General features: G+C 42.7%; 1 long non-coding RNA gene across 1 annotated transcript; it reads left to right on the plus strand.

The window, feature by feature from the left end:
* The first annotated feature begins 1,807 nt into the window (after positions 1 to 1,807).
* Positions 1,808 to 24,668, plus strand: LOC142767011 (uncharacterized). The gene is made up of 5 exons (XR_012884706.1): positions 1,808 to 1,924; positions 13,548 to 13,696; positions 19,526 to 19,602; positions 23,635 to 23,712; positions 24,482 to 24,668. It is a non-coding gene; the product is annotated as an uncharacterized LOC142767011 (long non-coding RNA).
* The last annotated feature ends 749 nt before the right edge of the window (positions 24,669 to 25,417 follow it).

The raw sequence follows: 25,417 nt of genomic DNA on the forward strand, positions 1-25,417 counted from the left end.
GGACCATTCATGGTTTACCGATGAAACCCTCTGAAGCTTCGCCCCATTCATCATCATTCCCTCCGTGGATATGCTGTGATTTTTTTAAAGCTTCACCACAAAGTGAGGGCTGAAAGGCTTTCAGTTCGGCTTCATCGCCACAGACCACGAATTGCTCAGTTTATTTTGAGACTATGTCTCTGTAGTCCCTTTTGCAAATGAAACCCATCTGTATCTGAACCACGCATATAGCGCGACTTCCCTTCATGCCCCACCCACTCAGCTCTCCTTCACCTCACAACATCTGCCTTCCCCTACCCTACCTTTCTCATAGTTCATGAACCGAATCTGCCCTGGAACTTGGCTGGACACGTGAAGACAATATTAAGACGCCCTTGCGTATGTGCCAATGTATGGTTAAGTTAGGCTCATATTAAACGAACAGGCAACGTTTTCATGCCACCAGCCTGAAACACCCCCAGCCAACGACTCCGAATCCACGTATGATTCATATTGAATTCAAATGGAAGAGTCGGAGCAGCCTCCTTGAGTGCCCACTCTGCTTTGGGCTTAGAGCAACGCCTCCAGATCTGTTATGAAAACACAACACGTGCCGCAGGAGCAAGGCGAAGCGGAATGTCTATCTTTTGAATGACAAGTGGCCCAGAGTACTTTACATGTGTATCTGATCGGGCTATCGCGCATGTCCCCAGATACTCCTTCTTTCCTTTTGCATTCCCTTCCCCTCACTGGCCATGCAGCTACACAAGCGATACGAATACGAATGGGGGTTTATTCCTTGATCAGCAACGTGTCGCCTCGCTTCGTTACAACGAACACGGTACAACATGTAGTTATTCTATACCACTGTCGAATTTTGTAGAATTGCAGCTCACACGCGGCACTTCCAGCGTTGCTTTCACTATGCGATGAACGGCTCGTGCAGGAACATCCTTCTGACTCGGCGCTACCGCTATGGAGCAGCTGAAGCAACGCCGCAAGATTTCCCGACTTACACATGTCCTCCGCCCTTACCACTGAAACAAGCGACTACCGGCGGCGCTCCCAAGCAGGTACCAAGAAAGTGCGTCACGCCGAGTTTCGGTCAACTCCGCTGATTTTTTTCCTGCTTCATGCAGTGACTCCCGCTCTTAATCCGCTTCGACTCCCCCATTGGAACGATTGACTCCCGCCCTCACTCCATCAGGAGCAAGCTTGCTCCGCAATGACCAGAAAAACTTGCTCCGATTCCTCCATTGAAATTCAACATAATCTAACTCCCTCCACGGGTTTTACTTCAAAACAAAGTAGCGTCGCTTCATAAGCCATGGAGATAAATGATAGTAAATGTTGTGTTCACTTCAAGAAGTGCAGTCTCTTTTCGTTATTTCATGTAAATCCATTGTGGAGCAACAGTATGAATGATTTGCTTGTGCAGCCACCATTTACAGAGTGTGCTCGTAACTAAATGAACGTGCTGTCGTATTTAACTCTCGCTACGCTTCAATATTAGTAGTTCAAAGTGAAATTGTGGCCTTACACTATTCAGAATGAGTTTGTACGAGACAAAGTGCTTGTTCTAAAGATTGCGCCTAGAGTGTAAAAGCACCTGTCTTCTTTCTTGTTCGTAAGTTTCAACCTGGAGCATTGAAAACACTGGTTGACAGAACGGGTCGCTACACTACACAATGTAAGTAAGTGATTTTCGCATTCGATAACAATGCACATTCAGTACAGCTTGCGTAGTTCGAAAGACAATGTTTTAGTAAATCTTCTGCTCACCGTAACCGCACAGCAGCCTCATTTGTTTTCTTGCTGCATTTAGAGCGCCGCTTTCACCCTAAGTATGTTCACGTTAGCTCTTCTGCGTTATTTCACCTTCACGACAATAATTTTGCTTCCTTCATGCACGTATGGCAACAATGGGCTGCGAGAGCTTCTTCAAGTAAGTTGACATCTCAGTCACGTGTGATGCTGTGGCCCGCTTCATTCATTTCTATGCACTAGACACACAATTACCGTACAAGTATTAATGAGAACTAATCGACAATAACGCCAAGGAGAGCATGGGGGATCCGGGGATATTAGAAGAAGTATTTTCAGTGTAAATGTGAAGAAAGAAAGGTGCATCAGAATATCACTCGCCACCGGCAGGAATCGAACCTGCGACCAGAATGTGCGCGTGCGTGCGCGCCCGCGTATGTGTGTGGTTGTTTGTTTCTGTGTGTGTGCGTGGGTGTGTGCGCGCGCGCGTGTGTGTGCGTGTGTGTGCGTGTGTGTCTGTTTGTGTGTGTGTGCGTGTGTGTGCGCGTGTGTGTGTGTGTGTGTGCGTGTGCGTGCACATGTGTGCGCGTGTGTGTGTGCGCGTGTGTAAGTGTGTAAGTGTGTTTGTGTGTTTGTGTGCGTGTGTGTGTGTGCTCGTGTATGTGTGTTTGTGCGTGTGTGCGCGCGTGTGTGCATGTGTGTGTGCGCGTGTGTGCGCGCGTGTGTGCATGTGTGTGTTTGTGTGCGTGTGTGCGTGTGTGTGTGCGTGTATAGGAACGTGTGTGCGTGTGTGTGCGCGCGTGTGTGCGTGTGTGTGTGTGCGTGTGTGTGCGCGCGTGTGTGTATGCGTGTGTGTGCACGTGTCTGTGTGTGTGTGGGCACGTGTGTGCGTGTGTGTGTGCGTGTGTGCGCGCGTGTGTGCATGTGTGTGTGCACGTGTGTGCGCGTGTGCGCGTGGGTGTGTGCGTGTGTGTGTGTGCATGTGTGTGCGTGTCTGTTTGTGTGTGTGTGTGTGTGCGTGCGTGTGTGTGTGCTTGTGTGTGCGCGCGTGTGTGCATGTGTGTGTTTGTGTGCGTGTGTGCGTGTGTGTGTGCGTGTATGGGAACGTGTGTGCGCGTGTATGCGCGTGTGTGCGAGTGTGTGCGTGTGTGTGTAAGTGTGTGCGCGTGTGTGCGTGTGTGTGCATGTTTGTGTGTTTGTGTGTGTGTGCGCGTGTGTGCGTGTGTGTGCATGTTTGTGTGTTTGTGTGTGTGCGCGTGTGTGTGCGTGTGGGTGTGTGTGTGTGCGTGTGTGCATGTTTGTGTGTGTTTTTGCGTTTGTGTGCGCGTGGGTACGTGTGTGTGCACGTGTGTGCGCGTACGTATGTGTACGCGTGTGTGCGCGTTTGCGTTTGTGTGCGCGCGCGCGCGTGTGTGTGTGTGTGTGTGTGTGTGTGTGTGTGTGTGTGTGTGTGTGTGTGTGTGTGTGTGTGTGTGTGTGTGTGTGTGTGTGTGTGTGTGTGTGTGTGTGTGTGTGTCGCTCATATCGAGAAGACAGGAAAGTAGCCAAGGCAACTTTTCTGTCATTACTTTCCAACGAGAAACCAAATTGGAGCAGTGTAGCCAAACCTGGCAACCCTGCCTCGTGGCTCAGTTGCAACACAAAGATTTTTGCAGCTCCTGTTATTCAGTTCATTTTTTTTCCAACACACAATTATCGGGCATGATTTTCGTTGGTCATGTTAACCTTAATTGGACAGCTATCGCATCGGTACAATTGCCTCTATGCAGTATTTTAATTTTTATTGAAGTGCAGATTCCATTTCCAAAGCAGTGTTTAACCACTGTCTGCTTGAGGCGCAGCCAATTACTGCTGCTACGAAGTCGCGTAGACTGATACATCCCTCTCGCAGGTCGCTTTCACATGCGCTAGGCATGATTTCGTAGCAGCCAGCAATGCAGCAAATACCAACTCGCATCAATATCCTATGCTTCAAGGAATTCTAAAAGTGAATAGCTTCGTCTAATTTATAAGTAATATTCAGGATTATTTATTTTTCATGTAATAGCGCCTGAGTACAGCGGTACACATGTGTAACACTTTTCATGACCGGCTAAAAAGCAGTGGTAGATATATCTACCACTTTTTTCTCGGAATTTATTATGCCTACTTTCTTGAAAATAGTGTCAAACGTTTCGCTAGGTCACTTGAATTGTTTTTCTGAAGATATTAAATAAGAAATATCGGTTTCAAGGTACGGCTGGACAACAAATTAATTCAATGTCACCAGTGAATGTAACGTTAATTCTAGGTACTCTTCATTAACTGTTATTCCTAAATTTTCCTAATGTAGCTTCCTGAAAAACTCCACTTTAAGTACACAGTGTATAGCATTGGTAAGGTTGTATCTTCTTGTCTTACGCCATTCTTTATTGGTATTTTGTCGATTTTGTCTGTAGAGAACGGTCGTGGCTGTGGATTCACTGTCCATTTCTTCTAGTATGTTATATAGTAACAGCTTGTCAATTCGAACTCGACCGAAATTATAGAATTTTTCTAATTAAGTAGAGTTTGTATTCGTGGGTGGCGCTGGAATCAACGTTGATTCCAGCGTGTGGGCACTATAATGAATGAACATCGCGCCGCACTGCGCGGGCAGAATCTTGAGTAGCCACCTCTCAACTCGTTATCGTGACTTAAGCGCTACTCAGCTTGTGGCAGGTGGTTTCGCGAATTACGTTCATGGACAGACATCTAACAGTGAATATTAACTATTTTATCGGTCACTGACACTCCGAAACCAGGCCCCCACACACACTCCTGTGAACATTGAGATGTTAATTTCAAAATACATGGCAAAAAATGTGCGCAGCGCTATTCATGCTCCAAAACACGTTTATTTACAAGGCAACGCCATCTATATTAAAACTAATCAATATTTTGTATCTGCTTGCAGTTCTGTCACGATTCTATGGGCATCTTATGGTGTTGCGCAAGAGCTTCAGTGCAGCTTTAAAATTTTCATGTGCTGAGAAGTTCTCCGGTTTCGTTGTTTTGCTTCTCTAGTGAATTTCGTTCATTTTAGTGCTGCAACACATTCTGATCACTCGGGACCGACTTTGGCAAGCATCGATGAAAACAAGGCGCTCCCACTTCAAATAGACTTTTGCGCATACCGGTGCCTTCGAATTGTCACAATTTTTTTCAAGAGAAATGTACAGGTCTATGTCGGGACCAGGGCTTCTGTCGAATTAACTGTGTTCTAAATAATGAGTTTTTTTCTGTATAAGCTTTGTCTACATTCTAATTACAGTGCTTGCATGACTGCTGCAGTCTCAACCAAATCAAATGCCCTCTCGCAATCTATGAAGGCTATATATGTATAAGGTTGGTTTGTAATCTGCGTACTTTTTTAACGCGAGAGCATGAAAGAGCTCATTTCGCATAAACTCAGACGTCGGCGTTGGTGTCATTGCTTGTGAGCTAAAAATAATCATCTTCGCGTGACTGAAAAATCTATCATGTTTGCGTGACAAAAAAATAGAGAAAGGTGAAAGTAACATAACTAATAAAAAGTCCGTGTCTCAGTCGACCTCGAGTCGTCTGCGTGGCAAGCGGGTGTTCTATCACTCAGCCACGATTTTTTTTCATGGTGTGTATTATAATGTGTATTTGAAATTATACCCTTTGTTTGACGTAGTGATCCATTCACTCAGCGAGAATAATCACGTAACTACTGCACAAGCATTCCAAGGTTTACGTAAATCCAGAAAAAAAGGTAAAGCCCTTCAAAAGGTTGTTAATAATGTACCCTTTAACAGGATGGGTGCCAGTCTGTTTTGGAATCAAGTTATTCGTTAATGTAATTTAGACTAAAAGCATGCATACTCATGAAACGCATACTTGAAGCAGTCGTTGGTTTTGCATTAAGGTCTAGCATGCGTGTTTTCTACAGAGTGCGCAGTCCCATAAGAAAGAGCGCATCAAAGGGCACTTCAACAAGACACGTTGGGAGAAGGTAACTTATAGCATATAAACCAATATTAAAATCTCATTAACAGCTATTTGAAGCCTGCCCCAAAAGAGAATGGCATATTTGCAGCTAATAAATCTTTGACATCCGCTGCGTTAAATATTAAAATCATGTAAGCATTCGTTGGAGACGTTTGCGTTCTCACCGTCCAGAGGCACTTCGTATGCAGGATGGAAAGTTTTTTTTCACAAAATCTATCCACCGTCTTTCTACAAATTCGATATTATCTCTGGTACATTGCAGAGATGGCAATGGACTCACGAAACAAAAATACCCTTTCTTTTGCAACCATGCTTTTACCGGCAGCGTATCAGCAAGGAGTTTATTAAAGCAGTTTTTGTATCAGGATAACTATATATTTTCCGTACTCATTTTAGTATATCATGTCCTGGAAGGTCGGAATATGATGAGTGGTAAAGTGGCGGAGGAGAAAGCAAGGATAGTAAATATTTTTTTAGTTTTCTGCGTGATGCTGTATATCTGTATGTTATGAAAAATCGCACTTTGAATTATAGTTTTGACTATGAGGTACTACGGTATGCATGTTCACAGGAATGAATTGCACTAGTATTCCACTAACGTACTTTGTTCTGCCAGTAGATGCGAACAGATTCAGTGTCCGTTACTGGAAAGAGCGTGTTACTAAGCTTGAGCGGCAATCGCAAACTTTTTCATCTTTGGGAGAGTTGGAGCTTGCAATATTTCTTTAGCTACAAAGCTTTACTATGTATAGCAACTTATTGACTGCATTCGATCTCACATACAGCGTTTTCATCAAAATTTCGCAGATTTCGTGTGATCTTCGGCTTTTGAATCAATGAAACGGGACAACCTATTCACGCCAGTCAGAGATGGAGGGCTGGGATTTGTTCATTTACTTCTATGCCAAATAGTTTCGCGGTTCTCTTTTCGTGACAGTTCCCATGCCAAAATTCGATCATTCTTCCAGATTACCTGACTTGATTGTTTCTTGAGATTTCTCTGTACGCCTGTGTTTCTTGAAATTTATGCAAGAGGTTTTGATCGCTGTCCAGCTTCTCAAACTACTCAGTCACGCATCTGCTTGTGAAAGCACGGAAGTTGATTTCATCTGCTAAAATTCAGTGAAAGTAACTTTCATGCTTTAAAAACACACACGTTCTGTGTACATGCTTGACAATACAACATGAAATATTGCCGTAATAATAGGTGGTACAAGCGTGCGTTGTCATCGGGTATCATAGTATAGGATTATCATAATAACTTCATAGTTTAAAGCCAGTCACCCACTACAAAAGGCACACACGCTACTGCACCCTTATGACTACGTAGTGGGTGCATAGCAAGCTCGAAAATATTTCATACACCAAGTGTTTGCATTACGCACTAAGAACAGGACATCGCTACCTCTTTCAACTCTTAAAGGGGAATCTTAAAGGTCCCTCAATTTTTTATCACCGGACTTATAGTATGAATATGGTCTGTTGTTGAGTAGCCTGTACGAAATCTCGGTTCCTACTTGAGTCGACTAAATTTTATAGTGTTTTACTTCTGTTTGCTGGTACTTTTGTAAATACTCTTTAGACGACGGGCAATGAACTGATCGGCCTGTAATTCTTCAAATCTTTGACATCCGCTGCGTTAAATATTAAAATCATGTAAGCATTCGTTGGAGACGTTTGCGTTCTCACCGTCCAGAGGCACTTTGTATGCAGGATGGAAAGTTTTTTTTCACAAAATCTATCCACCGTCTTTCTACAAATTCGATATTACCTGATCCTCGCCAGCGACTTTGCCTCTTTACTAATAATACCTAAAAGAATTTTCTTACTTCCGCTTTCGTTACTGGCAGTATGTGCACTTACACTGAGCTATTCATACTTCTCATATTATCGACCTTGAGGCACCGACTAGTACTATTGTACAGTTCACTGTAGAAATCCTGCTCTGCTTCAACTATCCTATGCATTTGGTAGTGACTTTGCTATTCTTATGGCTTTGTGCATACTTCTTGTTTTTCCCTATTCCTAGTTCTTCCATCAGGCTTCGTCTTCCTACACGTAAGGTAGTGAACCTGTTATCTTGGACTGGTTAACCACTCTACATTATCTTTTTTTTAATATTTCGTTCTAGATTGAGGCTTTGTTCGTTTTTTTCTTTGAAAAATGTTTAATTCTCTCCATGTTGCACCTTCTTATCTCAGGTACGTTACGCTTATTGATTACTTTAATGGCTCCGAAAGTTCTATTTTGTCGGAAATGATTCAGGTTTTGTTATTTTGAGCGGGCTTGCGAGTGTCCGGTTTAATACCTCTACCCCTGCCTTCCATCACACACTCCTTAATGATTCTAGTCAGGTTATCACTAATTGCGTCAATGCTATGATCAGCTTCTTTGGTTATAGCCGAGTAACTGTTCTGAAGTAAGACACCGAATTCGTGTACTTTCGCTCTCAGCGCATACTCATTAACTGGCTTCTTGCATATGAGTTTCTGCCGTTCCTTCACCAAATCTACATGAAATCAAGACATCATCTTTCTATGGTCACTGCATCGGATCTTACCGTCAACTTCCACATCTTGTACAACGACCGGGCGTGAACACCGTATGAAGCCCATTTCATAATTTGTTACACCATTAGGGCTCCTCTACGTTCACCTACAATTCACCCTCTTTCAGTATAACGTATTGAAGATTCATAAGTTATTACATTCGGCGAACTCTACTGGTATCTCGCCTCTGGCTTTCTAAAACCGATGCCATATTCCCTCGGTGCGGGGTCTCCAGCCTGCTTCCTGCCTACCTTAGCTCTAATGTCATTCATTATTGCATTATACGGAGTATTCACGTTATTCATCGATGATTCTGCGTCTTCGTTTAAGCATTCAACTAGATGATCGTCATGGCGTAATGTAGGTACAACCTTAGTATTGTACATCTTGTTAAGTTTATCTACGATACTTGCCACCATCTCACTAATACTATACTGTTCTTCCATGTATGCAGCTATGTTGTTGTGGATAAAGAACCCCACCCCCAGTTCTCTTCTGTCAACCAAGCCATGCTAGCATAGGGCGAGCTTGTTCTTTAGCAGTGTGTTAGCACCGTCTGTCCAAATTTAACTACTATATCCCATTTAACACCCTCCAGTTCCTTAAATAGCCCAACTAGGTTCAAGCCACTCGATAACATTACAGCGTTAATCATTCCCAGATCCCAGGGGTGGCTAGCCCGGATTCAGATATACTTAGCATTCTCCACTATCTCGCAGGTCCGATCAACACCTTTGTCTGTTTCTTGATGACATATTGTAGTCGCAAAATCTTCCATACACAAAGCAAGGAAACACGCGACGACAAGATGAGTCACCCATCCTGCCAATGTGTTTTTCTTCGCTATGTATATGTGCTGTTTCGCAACTAAAATATGTAATTATGCAACTACTCACTAGGCCAACAAACAGTTTTATCAGTTGCTTCGCAGCCGCTGGTGACCAAGGGCCGAGAGATCATTTGTATAGTCATGAGTGAAGTTTGCCACAATACTGCACAATGGTGGTAAGTGCTGCTCTAGTGAGGGAGTGCATTGCCAGCTGTGGTCACCGGTGACGCCGCATTCCAGGCCTCTTTATGCAATTCCATCATATCACGCAAATTTCTCCTAATCTTGTGGTGAATTGTGTGAAGTGCTTGTTTGGGCTAGTTCGTACTCTTCTGAACTGTTAGGTAGTGCAAACTTCAGGGACGAGAGACCTAGAGAAGTAACTATGCGGCACCGGTTTTTGAACCTTGGACCTCTTGCATACAAGGCTGATACAATACGTCTACGCCACCAGCGTCATAATTCAGCGGCTCTCCTATAATCAGCATCGTTGTAATTCACAGGCGCTTGCATTTGGTTATCTGTTACGATGTCAGTGCGGCTTCGTTTAGTGCCTTTACATCTGTTGGGACTTAAGAAAGAAAAAGAAAACGAAGAGGAAGCGAAGAGGCTGACCCACCACGCTCGCACCATGCCCCGATTGCCTGACTTTACGCCAATTCATCTCACAAAATTCCGGGCTATTACATTGGCTCTTCAAAAACTAAGTTCTCAGCAATCAAAAGCTATTATTGTTTCGGATGTTTTGTCGGTTTTTACGCATTTAACCTCCGCAAAGAAGTCTCCTCTTCTGAAGATATTTTGGTCTCTCGTACCACCTTCACCTATCAACTACCACCTATCACCTTTACCTATCAGAAGTTTGGTTTCTTTGGGTCCCTGGGCATGCTGGAATTGCACTAAATGAAACTGCTGACTTGCTCGTTTCAGCATCCTTAAATGTCCCGGGAGTACTAGTAGCTCCTCAGTTTTCTTTTATTACTGCCGAACAATTCAACGGCCTGTTAATCTTAAAAATCAACGAAACATCGCTCCTACAATCTGAAGAGTTTCGGCACTTGCAATTCACTTGGAACACCGCAAAATGCCTTCGCCGTCAATGTGAGGTGACCCTCACGAGCTTTCGCTGTAGAGCTCCTCAGTTAAATTTTTATTTCTACAAATCAGAATTTTCATTAACTAACCTATGTGCAGTTTGCGGAAACCGTACATCACTTTCTTCTCACATGCCGCCACTTAGCCTCACTGCACTGAATAATTCTTGAAAGACCGATTGGTATGCTCGGATTGGCAGATAACACATCCACCCTTTTATCGTTTGGAGCCAGCCAGTTTGGTGTGGGCCACAGTGCTAGTTTGTCAGCGCTACATAAATTCATTCAGGCAACCGAAAGAATACGCTGGTAGTGGTACTACCAATGATATCTCATTCTTTGTCCCCCTTCTTCATTTTTGCTAATTTGTTTTATATATTCTAGTTTATTGAATTTTTCTGCACTTCCCACCTTTCTTTAAAGGAACAATATTTCTCTTCTTATCTAATTTTTCTCTGTTTTAGCAAACGTTGGGTACAAAATTTATTTTATAAGGTACAGTGTGGCCAATACCCCTTGTGGGTATAAGCCAAGATCTAGGCGACAAGACATGTTTTTCTTCTCCAGATTCTCTGTTGCCATTAAAGGCTTCCTTAGTTTTGTCCTGTACGGTATGATTTTTTGTGGCCGTTTGGTACGGTATGTCCATTTACTCTTCTTGACTCCAACTATAATATTCTTAACCCCGGTTTGTTCCCTAATCCACTGTTCTCTCTTCTTGTCTCTTAAGATTACACCTACCGGTTTCCTTGCCATTTCTCGCTGCGTCGTCTTCAATTTAAGCTGAACCCTCTTTGTAAGTCTCCAGGTGTCTGCTCCGTAGCACTGGCAGGATACAGCTGTTATATACCTTCCTCTTGAGAGACAGTGGCAATCTACCTGTCATAATTTGATAGTGCTTGCCAAATGTGATCCACCCCATTCTTATTCTTCTAGTTACTTCAATCTCGTGGTTCGGCTCCGCGGCTATTACGTGTCCTAAGTAGACATAGTCTTTTACAACTTGAAGTGCATTATTGCCTATATCGAAGCGCTGCTCTCTTACGAGGTTGTTGTACATTACTGTCGTTTTCTGCAGATTGATTTTAAGACTCACCTTTCTGCTCTCCTTGTCTAACTCCATAATCATGAGTTGCAATTCACCCCTGAGCTCAGCAATGCAATGTAATCGGCGAAGCGCAGGTTATTAAGGTACTCTCCATTAACTCTTATACCTGTTTGTTCCTATTCTAGGCCTCTTAAAACCTTCTGTAAGCACGCGGTAAATAGCATTGGGGAGATTGTACCCCCTGCCTTACACCCTTCTTGATTGGTATTCTGTTGCTTTCTTTATGAAGCACTATGGTGGCAGTTGATTCCCTGTACATATCTTTCATGATGTTTATATAGTCTTCGTTGACGCCCTGATTCCGCAGTGTCTGCACGACTGCTGATAGTTCTACTTAATCAAACGCCTTCTCATAATCTATGAAGGCTATGTATAGTGGTTGTCTGTATTCTTAGTATTTCTCTATTACCTGATTGATGGTATGAATGTGGTCAATTGTTGAGTAGCCTGTTCGAAATCCTGCTTATTCCTTTGGTTGATTGAATTCTAATGTTTCCTTAACTGTGTTAGCAATTACCTTTGTAAGTAGCATGTATACTATGGAGAGCAAGCTTATTGGCCTGTGATACTTCAAGACCTTGTCATCTCCTTTCTTATGTATTAAGATGATGTTAGCATTTTTCCAAGATTCTGGTACTCTACTCGTCAGAAGACACCTCGTAAACTGGGTGGCTAGTTTTTCTACACAATCTGTCCTCCAACACAATCTGTCCTCCATCTTTCAGCAGATCTGATGTTACCTGATCCTCGCCAGCAGGTTTGCATCTTTGCATGCTCTCCAAGGCTTTTCTGACTTCTTCTATCATTACTGGTGAGGCTTCATCTGGGCTACTGTGCAGATCTTTGTAAAACTCCTCCGCTAATTTAACTAATATATCCACCTTGGTAGTTATTTTGCCTTATTTGTCTCTTAGTGCATACATCTGATTTTTTTTCCTATCCCAAGTTTTCTCTTCACTGCTTTGACTCTTCCTCCGTTCTTTAGAGCGTGTTCTTTTTACATCGTATACTCTATGCTAATTATTCAACTTCGAAAGCTCTACCAACTCTATTTTGTCTGTTGTACTTGAAGCTTTCATGCTTTGACGCTTCTTAATACAATTCTTCGTTTCCTACGACAGCATGTCTGCGCATTGTCTAACTACCGTTACTCCTACTTCAACTGCACACCCCGTAATGATACTCGTATGATTATTATTAATTGTGTCAACGCTAAGGCTGGTTTCCTCGATGAGAGTTGAGTACCTGTTCTGAGCGATACTCTCAATTCATGTACTTTCTCTCTCAGTGCTCGCTCATTGATTGGCTTTTTGCGTATCAGTTTCTGTCGATCCTTCTTCCCGTCTATTCGAATTCAAGACCGTACCTTTCTGTGGTCACTGCATCGTACCTTGCCAAGCACTTCCACATCCTGCACGATGCCTGGATGTATACGTATACGATTTACACGTATCTAGATATATGAAAACGCAAGAAAGAAAAAAAGACCCTAGTGCGCGGAATCAAACGGGGGACCTCAGCGTCGTGAATGCGAGGCGTTAACCACTGAGCCGCCGAAAAGTACTTTCTGCAACGTTTAAACGGCAAGCTGTTCATATCTACCACTTACCTCTGTTGGCGAGCGTCCAGAGGGGGGGGGGGGGAGGGGAGAGGTACCATAGTGTTTTCAGAATTATCTTCAAAATGGCGCAGTGAGTGCGCGGCGGCTCTCTTCTCCCACGCGTACTTTGGCCCACATAGTGAATAAGGGTGTGTACGCTCGATCACGCACCCTTGTCTTGCAGTGGGGAGTACTGTACGTCTTCGCTAGCCTTCGAGTTTCATCGGAGCGATTCTGTTGTAGTTACCGGGAACACAAAGGTCGCTGCAATTGTTGCACAGCCTCCTTTTGCGAAAAGGGCGCGCTTTTCCGGCACAGCGAAGTAACAACTGAGACGCCTATTCGCGTTAATCTGTACCTGTGAGTACGTTTCATGCGTTTTTTGTGCGTGAGGAACGCGGGGCACGTTTCTATCTGCTTGCCAATCTGCGCGCGACCTTCCAATTGGTTGCTATCGCATTCATTTCTTCACCCTTGCGGCAAAGCTGTGACTTTTTTCGCAATGTTGTAAATGGCTCTTAAGTTCTAAATAAAATTATTGAGGTAACAGCGCACAGTGACTTCTGCAAAGTTAAAATAAAGCCATGTGTTTCTTGTTTCAGAAGTGCCGAACAAACTCGCTCTTTTTCAGATGCTCACTTCTCAACGTGTTTGGATATTTGCCCAGAGTTATACAAAATATTACCGAGGTAGGCCTGCTGGCTGTTTTGCTTATAACAAAGAAACCCTAAGAAGAACATTTTACAATTTTTCTTTTGATATTGTGACTGATTTGAAAACGTGAGTATGTTTATTTCAGAGGAGAGTGTGGTGCTATTTACCATTCTATAGCTCGTCAAACTGTCCACGTGCGTTTTGTTAGGCAAGAATGACAGAATTTTAAACGTGTACATCGCTTTTTTGTTGTTGTTATTGCTGCTGCTAGAATTTTAGAGAGAGAGAAAAAAGGCCGAGAATTACCGAATGCATACCCGGTTGCCTACGCTACACTCGAGAGCAGAGAAAGGATTCTCTGTTTGGCCATGTATATACATTCCAAGATAGTGTCGCATGAAGTGGCTTAAATGAGCTCACTTTTCCTGGGTTTAATATGAATGGGTGGGTGTAAAAGATCGTCACACTAATCAGTAGTAGTGGAAACTTTATTGCAATATATAGAGGAAATTAGGAAGAAAGTGGGTGGTTTCCATAGTCCAGGGCCCCACTGGCCTTTACAGCCTGATCAAGCTGTAGTGTAATGTAGGTCATTTATGGTCAATGTTTACACAAAATCGCTTTGAGCTTGACTACTTATGTACACGGAAGAGTTACGTGAATCCACTACAGTATGCAGAATGCAGTCACACTAGCCACTCCTGATGTTCCCTTTTTACGTAGGCCTACGCCGCGATTGTTTAAACTAGTGTCATCAATCCAGCGATTGGCACCACTCATCTAGCGTGGCATGTTGACCTTATTGCAGTACCACCACCGATGACCTTGCTGTCGGCCCGGCTTTGCGTAAACGGAAGCTGCATTAAGGGAAACGCTTCATTGGAAATTTGTGGTCATTTATGCGGCCTTTAACATTGAGCTGTATATAGACACTATAAACACTCCCCGCATTACTTACTTCAAAAGACACAAAAAAAGACATAAACATGTTAAAAATTACCGAGGTTAAAACACCGTGCACTTGACAAAGATGAACAAATGGCTATTCAGGACAGATTACATGTGCTGTGGCGTGACGGACATACGATGGGTGTATAGTGGGTAGGGTACCTCGCATGCGCTGCACCAGACAACGGACAACTCACAACCGATAACGGACAATGCTTGACCCCAAGGTGCTTCGCCCCTAAAGGCTACTTTTAGAATAGCATGTGCTAAGTTAGAAGCTGGCCGTATCGCGTGGACTTGTGGTTGTGTATTTGTGTGGTGCCGAGGGTCGTCGAGGTGTATACATTTAAGCTGGCTCCATGTGATGAGTGATGCAAACACTTCATTACTTTCTTGCGAAGTTTCTTGCCTTTCGCCCCTCTCCAGAATCGGAAATAATTCGCTCCTTTACTTTGTCATGCACTATTTTACGTTATTAGGCTAGCCGTAAATGTAATTACTAGTAGGTATATCGGACTCCTGGCTGAAGATCACTACTATACCTACTTCCCATAGTTTTATTTACTACTCCAAAACACCAATGAAATAAGATGCAGCTTTAAAGGCAGCGCCAGTTTACTGTTTAACAGTTAGAAACTTCTCACGTTTACTTTTCATGCACTCCAACCACCCGCGACGTATACGCTCAATGTAACAATAGCATAGAAGTAGCTGATTATTCCGCAAAACAGGAGCGCGCAACTCCTCATTTGACAGGAAACATCCAAGTAGGAGTGCTGCCACTCGAAATCAGCGAGACTCTGACATTGTGGACACCTTCAAGCCAACAATGCCAAAATGTAGGGAGACATGAAGAAGTTAGGAGAGCATGAACGCTTGAGAAGTATGGTTATCCAGGACGCTGGATCGGCCTACGCTCGCAAGGTCAGAAGTTCGAAACCGCATTGTTGTTTTAATATTCGAAATGTGGACTTTAAAACAGTCTATTATGAAAAAAAACAAGTATATTATAGCAATTAGTGAAAAAGGAAAGTGAGAGCGAGGCTGGGAGAAACGGAGCGATGAAATGAAGTATAGAACAATCTTGTTTACTATAGTATACTAAGGGGTTGAAAAAAAAAAGTGGGGTGAGGAGGAAGAAAAGATAAAGGGCAACACCACCAGCTCACACCATTGATGCACAGCTACGCTAATCTTTTTTTCATTCTCACACGACCACAGTAAATGCTTTCCGAAAACAGGTATAACCCGACTTTTTTGCGGAAGGTATCAGAGAGGTTATAATCTCATTATACGCTATTACAAACGCTACGATGAATATTTTTCATATCACTTGTTCGCACCTACCTTGAATTGGAAAATGTTATGCATTACCCAAAACACGATATGTTAACATCATATTTTAGCCGAACAGCGCCCTGGCTAGTATCATATTGAAATGAATCCTAATACCCATCTTTTTGCATAGTGAATTGTAGCAGCTATGTTTTAAACAGCACTGACTCACGCGGGAATCGCTTGAGGAAGGGGCATCCCCACTTTTTGTACATTCGTAGACGAACTTGTTTCGCATTGAACAACAAAATGCCCGCCGAAATGCCACGTACGCAGTACCGGGGCCGCTTGCGTGGATGGGCGCCCAGTGAAACGGTACATCTATTGTACGCAAAAAACGCAGCGAGCACAGTCGAAGCGACCCAAGCAACTAGACGGTTTCGGCTGTCGGGAAAAGAAAGGTTGAATACAAACGTAAAAAAAAAATCAGGAATTGTCTAAAGTGCAAAATGAATGCTAATTCTATAAATAGCTACGAAATGGAACCAGTTAATAACTTTGCACCTACAAAATAAATTTTAGAAGTGCATTGTTGCTACTTCTGCCAGTATTGATTCATTATTATAAAAAAGCGAAAAATCTCTGCATGTTCATGGAGTGAATCATGATGAGTGGGCTGCGCTAGGTCCTAAGGTCGGTTATTTCTACGTTGAAGTCGTTGACTTGATTGATTGATTGATATGTGGGGTTTAACGTCCCAAAACCACTATATGATTATGAGAGACGCCGTAGTGGAGGGCTCCGGAAATTTAGACCACCTGGGGTTCTTTAACGTGCACCCAAATCTGAGCACACGGGCGGTCGTTGACTTGTGTAAATTCTTTCTGCTCGTAGGTGTTTTGTATTGTTTTGTCCCAATACGATTGATTTTAGTGTATTGTTAAACCTTTTTTTGTGTCACATGGTCTAGTGGCTAAGGTACTCGGCTGCTGACCCGCAGGTCACAGGATCGAATCTTGGCTGCAGCGGCTGCATTTTCGGTTTAGGCGGAAATGTGGTAGGGCCGTGTGCTCAGATTTGGGGTGCACGTTAAAGAACACCAGGTGGTCGAGATATCTGGAGCCCTCCACTACGGCATCTCTCATAATCATATGGTAGTTTTGTGATGTTAAACCCTACATATCTATCAATCATGTCATATGTTTCGACTACAGCCATGACAAATGACACCGTGGGTGGACAAGCCCTGCTATAGCGAACTAGATAAATGCAGAGGGACGAGGGTGGTCCTCCCAGTGAGGCCAGTGACATAGAAACCACTCTACGGCACCTTTTTTCTTTAGTGGACGCTTGTTTGCCGCACTTTAAAATTACTAGTGCAATAGGCTTCAAATAATTCTTGACTCCTGATGTACAAAACTGTACACTGTGTCAACAACAGAGAATGAATAGTTCTGTCTTGAAAGCTCGAAGACGTGTGGTTTTGGGGACAAACCTGTCAGAATGATTTTGGAACTGTGCGTGGTTACTCAGACAGAATAGATGTCGCCTTGCACAGCTGATGGCATGCACGCAAAAACACAAGAAACTGACAGCTAACTAACTGAAAGAAGGAATCAAACTATTTCAATCAACACAGTGACACTCTTAAAAAACTGTATGTTGGAACACCAACCAAGGCAGTTAGGTCGTTCAGCTCGACTTAATGATGTGTGTTTTGCTCTCTGTCTAAGCACCGATACGTGAAGACACAGACGAAATAACTGTCGTGTTTGTTTCTTTCTTGTGAGCCTCCCATGTAATACCATTTGATCACAGGAAGTTGCTTTTCACAAGAACCACAATGCAACAATAGCTGTTCGTGTGTTGCTTCGTGACAATGAAGCATTCAGCATATATGTATTTTGAAGAGCGTCTGTGAATGCGCAAAAATCAGGGCTTGACAGAGATACTCATAAAAGTATTCTGAAAATAAAAATATCAAAGTACACATGCTCAAACCCTAAAAATGCAGGTGCTGAGAAACATTCATAAATGCATAACGGAATATTACGAAGACGATTTTGCAAAAAAAGTGTTGGTGATTAAAATTACAGTAATCGTTGATAATGCTGCAGATAATTACACTGCAAGTCAGTCGCATCGCTCGACTCACTGACAAACCCCACTGATGTAAAAGAAAGTATGCCCTCGATTTTTTTTACAAGCATGATCGACTTGTGTTGCTGAGAATGATTACGCTAAAAACACAAAAGTAACAGCAACTTCTAAAATAGAATGGTAGTAGACAGCGCTGATTCAGTTTCAATTCAAGATTGTCAATATAGAAAACGATGTCTAATATTGTAGGCGAACAGAACTTTGTGTTATAACTACTAAATACCGCAGATATCCTGAAAAAATGAAAACTGACAATGCTTCAACAGCCTTGAGTGAGATCTAAGATCGCCAGCACTGCCTCGTCTATTTTGCCGTCAGTCACGTCAAACACGTGACCACATAGAAAATTATCTGCGTGTGGAGGATTCTTCGCTCAACTCTATGTATCGCCGACTGGCGAGGCACTTTTGCCCTGATAAACGCATACAAGTTTTTCTTTCGCTATTCGATACGCATCGGCTTTGTTCCGACAAACGAGTCGCGAGATAACCATGTATTCACAGTATTTCGATGCATTTGATACATAGTAAAAACATTTCTATACTGGAATAAAATACATTTTTCTAGATACAGGATCTAAGATGTATCACTGAGATACTACAGCTTCGCGATACCATCCAACTATGTACGACAAATCTTGTGAAGGGTAGAAATGACAACCCCACTCATTCAGTATAGTCAGAGGGCACCAGTTTCTCTCTGCTATAACCAGTTTTACAACTTGCCGCAAAATAACATTTATGTCACGAAGGTTTTCCTATCCAACTCAGCGTTTCTTTATTAACACCCCCAAAAATACCACGCACAAGCAACTACAATCGTCAGTGTTTGTTGTGAGAACGCACGTTGCTATGCTGAGGCTTCAGGAGAAAGACGCAGTGGCGCCACCACGCCGCGCACGAAGATTTCCGTGCATTTCGCCTCGCCGCCGGTGCTTGCTTTTTCTCTCCACTCATCCCCCTACCCCTATCCAGTTCACTATAGCCTCGCTTTTGTTTCTAAGTATCGTGCTTCAGTTTCCCCTCCTATATCTCTGTGAATGGATATGAACGTCGCACCACCCGATTTCAGAATATTTGTTGAGCTAGGGCGACGTTAGGATAACGCAGTATGCTGGAACTTCTCTGAAACTTTGAATGCGGCTTGCTGAAATTTATAGCGACGAGGTGATTCGTACGAAAACTTGACGGCGATGCCACCCCTTGCATTTTTTTTTTTGCCGCATTTTCTCGCTTACCGCAAGAGTTTTCTGCTCGCCGCAAGAGTTGTACTTTTCGTATACGATGAAAGGGTACTCCATTAGTAAAGAAAACATTAACTTCCTTTGTATTGTCCTTTGAACAGCTTGTGTAAATTAAAAAACAATGTGAATGTTTGACTAGTTCGTAGCATATGACTGACCGAGATAAATTAGCGAAAATAAAAACAATAAATAGAAGAAAGGAGGTAAGGACAAACGCCTCCTTCGTTGTTCTTTGTCGTTTTTTTATTTGAACTAATTTATCTCAACCAGTTTTCGAGTGACCATGCAATGTTCTAACGCCACCATTTATCTTCATTATACCGTTTCAGATATTACCTCGAATATCATGCAAGGCTGGGAGTAGATTGTCAAGGCAATGCTTACATGAATATACACGAACGCCGACGTAAGAACCAAATCATGTTATTTGACGGCGTAAAGTCTCTGGAAAGCGTGGATATATTTTTTATATATAAGCCAAAACAAAAATGGCTAGAAAGCTGCGGTTAATAACTTGGCATTTTATTTTACACAAAAGTGCCAATGTTCTCACATGAACAGAATTAAGAGGAGTCGGTGTACTTCAAGCTGCCCTAATGAGCTGGTGTTGACTCCATGACACTAAAAATATAAGAAACAATTGTGTTTTAACGTTTGCACTTTTACAAATTACCTTCTAATTCACCCAGTTGTTTTGATTTTGTTAAGCCTTATTCTGCAGCATCTGCCATTTACTTGAATTATACAAACATGCAGAGAGTGGTGAAATAATAAATAGCGGCGTCGTGTGCTCCAGGAGTGTGAATTGATAGGCCGCTTGATATCGGTACCTATTTGTTCAGCGACGACCAGCTAAACTATGTCACCTTTTTTGAGGTAATAGCGTTAAAGAGCTCGTTTCGCAGAAATGTCTGTGTCGGCCTCGGCGCCGGCATCAGCGTCATTGGTTCTTACGAAAAAGTCATTCTTGTGCGTGACCGAAAAATCGAGAACGATTCAAATAAAATAAATAAGTGATAAAAAATCCTGGAGCAAAGTGGGGACTGAACAAAGGTTGTTTGCGAGTGGAGATCGAACCCGGGTCATTCATGTTGCAAGCGGCTGTTCAACGACACAGCCACGTCTCTTTTTTTTCTTTCTTACATGATATTTAATACAAATGCAGCGTACGTATACACATATCGTACAGCACACATAAGGTCAATTCGACAAATGTACAGTGGATGTTACAGAGCAAATCTCATTCAGCACAATGTCTAAAGGTGTACTTGTGCTGCACACTTCATGAACTCACTATAGCAGTCCGGCTGGAACTGCAATTGGTCATAAAGGTTTTTTAGCTGCACAGTCATTTGTACAAAGTGGCATCGCGAAGACATCATTGGCTCCACATGCCTATCCAACATGCGATTTTTCTATAAACTTTGCATGCCCGTTAACGACAGCATGTCAACTGGCATATCATTGCATTTGGGTGGCACAAGATAACGGATACTATGAGAATTTGAAAGCGTTTTCAAAAGTACCCTGCAGGACGTCCAAGAAAAGGATGGCGTCCTTACAGCTAATAAAGCAATGTTCTATTGTTTCTCAAGCTTTACTGACCCGGCAGTTAATTGAGGATACAAATATGCCTTCGGTGTTTAACCAAGCCTATGCAACTTCCTCTGCTCGGGAATGCAGTGAAAGTAGCTTTCATGCTTCACAAACACACGCGTCCTGTATACATGCTTCACAGTGCAACATGAAATATTGAAGTAATAATGCGCGGTACAAGCGTCCATTCCCAACAGGCGTCAGAATATGTTATCATCATATTGGCTCCATGGTTGAAGGCCAGTACCCCACTACAAATGGCACACACGCTGCTGTGCCTATTCCCTTAAGGCCACGTATAGTGGGCGCATAGCAAATTCGAAAAGGTTTCATGCACTGTGTGTTTGAAATACGCACTAGGAACAGAAGGTCACTATCGTGTTTAACTCTTAAAGGCAAGGCTTTCGTTTCCTGTAATTTTTATGTGTTTTTCAAAGAACCCGGTATTATCCACAGCAACAGCATTGCAGTAGAATAAAATATATCATTAGCAATCGAAATCACACTCTAGCGAAACCACCGTTATCAAGCTAACCTTGAACCAATTTGCTCCGAGCTTACAACCGATACAATGTGAATGTTCCTAGAGAATCGTTCGAATTTGGCCTTCGTTCGCACCAGAATTAAGGTTACGGTACCTACCACTTGCCAAGGAGCATTCATGTTACAACAGCTTGAAACTACAAAAATGGGGTTGTTTAGTGATGCTTCTTAGCTTATGGAAAGCAAAAAAACACCACACTTTCGCACTTGACCTGTAGCTATTTCAGTGTGCAATAACTGCATTGGGCAGCCTCATTATTCGATCGGGTCACCAGATGCATCACCTTGGAAGGGAAGGGGGGCGGGTGCAAATAATGTTGCCAACTCTTCACGAAAGAAGTCGAGGTAGGGCTCTACGTACACTAGCATACTAACAAAAAAAAAGCCAGTGAAAGCAAAACTGCTAGCCGGCCTCTTTTGAACAAATTAATCTTTTACCCAGTTTGCGTTCGTCCTTGTTTGTTCCACGTACAGTGACCAACGGCAAAATCAGCTTTTTTATTCCTTTATCTCTCAGACAAATTTATTATTTCTTTGTTGTAGAGGCCTCTTAAAGTGGTACTCCAACATGTTCCTCCCTTCGTTTCGCATTGCTCAAGGATCTACCCCTAAAGGTGGTCGAACTTCAAGGGGAACTTTAGCTGTCAAGTGCCTTTAGCTGTCAAGGCGCTGCATCACCGCTCACGGAGCTGCTGTTTTGTACCGTTAAGCGGGCCGAACATTAAAGGGACACTAAAGATAAACAATTACTTCGGTAAGATTCATAAGCTTCACTCTGAGAGCTTTAATGCCATAAGTTTCCCATCATAAGTTCCTTATTAGCCGACTCGATGGCCTTGGTCACGCCTAATAGCATACCCTCCTGGGAAAAGGCATTCGGCAAGGATTGTGCAGCGAATTCCAATAAAGATATATTCCCTCGGGAGCAGAACTCACTGTGCAACGAGTTTATAAATACAACATCAAAAAACCTATAGCACTCTTTGTTCATTCGCCTAATATATGACAAAAAGGTGCAATCTGCCTCTCTTTGTGTTTTTGTATTTGCATTATAATTTATTTGCCCGCCGCCTTTGAGAACTTTCTATAACTGCCGTGATTTTTCACTCATGCACAATAAGAGACACTGCAAGCTCTTGCACTTAACTTGCCTCCGCGATTGGCTCACCTTGTTAGTGCTGACGACATCAGATGACGCCATCGTTGGATAGTTACGTTGCATGACGTTACAGTAACGTCACTAGGACTTCATGATGATGTTGCCAATTTTGGTGATGTCTTAGGGGGACGTCATCACAGGAATCACAGGATTGTAATTTTTTGTACCCCTCGTTTTGACGCCCTCCCGGGCAGTCACTTTTCGTGCTTGATTAGCCTTATATGACTTTCTCAATATACTAACTGTATATGCGAGCTTCATTGCCTTTTTTTTTAGCTCAGTTTACGCGGCGCTGTTTAGAATCGACCTCGGCATGGTGTTTTAGTGGCTAAGGTACTCGGCTGCTGACCCGCAGGTCGCGGGATCGAATCCCAGCTGCGGTGGCTGCAATATTGATGGAGACGCAAATGCAGTAGGCCCGTGTGCTCAGATTTTAGTGCTAGTTAAAGAACCTCAGGTGGTCAAAATCTTAGCACCCCTCCACTATGGCGTCTCACATAATCATATGTTCGTTTTGGGATGTTAAACCCCAAATAATATAATATTAATAATATGTTTGGAATCGCTACTTCTAGTAAGTGATCAGTCCTAAATATCTTTCCCGTTGTCTCCTGCTTCATATATATTATCTTGAAGTGAAAGCAACATATCAAAACAAATTGGTCAATCGTGAAACAGGGAGTTTGCGGCAATCTTTGGTGTTTCGGACATGAGCTCTCTAGTTTCGTCGTTCTTACTTACTTATGTTCAAATAGCTGTACCTTCCGGCCTGTTTTTATTGCAGTCAGTTTCTTTTAATTCATGTTTCAACAATAATTTACCTTATCTTTGTGGCAAATGTTTTTTAAAGGGAAAGCAACTTAGCCGTGCTTTGCATTTCCCTCAAATGTAGCCCTGTATCTGTTTTTAAATTTGGCTCTGTTGGAAAAAAGAAAGCCCTGCGTGAGGTGGCATTCTGGTCCTTCAAAACTGGTTAACACCCCTGCCTTTCCGTTCTCTCCTCTTCCTTCCTTCCTTCAGTTTTTGAGCCCAAAGTTTCTTTTTTTTATTTCAATTTCATTTCAGAATATAATAGATATTATACTACGTTGTAAGCTGGCTCTGAAATCAAGCTGTCGTGAATGAATTATTGTTGTGCAGATCGCAGACAACTAGTGAAGACGCTTAGGCACTGGGACAATGTTAAACGTTGTGGAATACTTACGCTACAGCGTCAAGGTAAGCGGCGCTGTTTTGTTCCAAACTTGACCCCTCTAAGCATCTCGGCATGCGCGAGCCTATGCAAACCGCCAGCAGGCGACCGCATGGACAGTTGACGCTACATTCAGTAGTAAACTGCCCGCCAAAATCCCGACCACACTGAAAGCGAAGAAACACATAGACGGAACAACAGCGTGGTCGCGATTTTGGTGCGAATTTGACTCTTGATTTCAGACATGGACCAACCAGCCTAACAGCGAGTAAAACTATTGTTGACGCTACTTTTTTAAGTATTTTTCGATGTGTGTTTTCTAAGACAATAGGGTCTTGAGCCCTTCATAAGCCACTTTTGAAACAGTCTGCTTGTTCCGTAGGTGTAATTTGTTCTTAAAAAGTCAACAAATCTATATTTGCATAATAATAACGACTGCATATTTACGCATTTTGCGTGTAGTGTGTTTTCAGGAGTCGATTTATAAAATTAGCTATTTCACATACTGAGATCGTCCTTAATATTTCACTTTGTTATTATTGAAATGTAGAAAAAAACATTATAGGAATTCACTTAACCTTTTCGTAAATAGGAGTTTTACACTTATAGGAACGACTCTCAGATGTCACGACCTTCGCGATAAGTGACTCCTTACTCGTGACGCAATGCCGATAAAGTATAGCAGTGTTGAAATTTTTGGAAACATCTCGAGCACAAAGTTTTAAAGGTTCTACTTTTTGATGTGTTAGAAACGTTTTACGCTAATCCTACGATCCACCTGATTTTATTTCATAGGGCTACATCACTGCGAGCTTCTTGTGTGGGACCGTAGAATACGAGAAGTTTATCAGCACCACAAAAGCTACACTGACTGTCACAACGAATACAGAATGCACTGCGGCAATGCTTCTTTCTTGGTACAGCTTCATCCCAGCTGCCCGAATTTCGTTAGTAATGTTCAGAATTGGAGATATGAATAAAATTATTGTTTCATATAGCTATAGTAATATTATTACGCAGGGGAGTGTGCAGAAACAGGTGCTCCCTTTTTTGTTTTCTGTTAGTAGTAGTTTGAGTTTGTGGATAGCCCTACGTGGTTATCTCTGGAGTTTATAGCCCAAATAAAACACAACTGTGGGAGTTGACTAGGACTTGCAGTGCTGAGAAACTAGCAGATGAGTAATATGGTTAAAGCCACTGTTTTGTTTGAGAAATATCTGGCGACGAACACTGGTAGTTTTCCCTTTTGTCGGAATCCATCTATTGGCCCAAACATTGAACTCCCCTACTCCCCCTGTAACGCAATGAATTGCTGAAAAAAAAAAAAACAGGCAGCGCCACAATCTAAATCACAAGCAGGTTGTGATATCTTACATGAAGAGCATAAACGGTTGGCTCGCCCATAATAAAGCGGTTGATGTCAACATAAAAAAAATCTATCGGCATAACAGGTTTGTTTAACGTGACAACCCCTATTTTAACATGCGGCCACAAGCGATGCATAACTGAAAGCTTACTTTCTGCCGAACCTCGTCGCAACCATATCGCATCGCCTTCTCTTTCACACGGATGCTGTTGCGTGTTCATGCAACACGGCTCACTCTCTCGACGGAGTCCACGCAAAAACTTTGCCGCGAAACTCACAGAACGCTGACGTTGGAAAGAGCACAGAAAACTATGTCTCCTCACCAACAGATGGTAGTCGAGTGCACGGTACGCTTTACCTGCCTT

Source organism: Rhipicephalus microplus, chromosome 7 (assembly GCF_043290135.1).
Source record: "Rhipicephalus microplus isolate Deutch F79 chromosome 7, USDA_Rmic, whole genome shotgun sequence".
Classification (NCBI taxonomy): domain Eukaryota; kingdom Metazoa; phylum Arthropoda; class Arachnida; order Ixodida; family Ixodidae; genus Rhipicephalus; species Rhipicephalus microplus.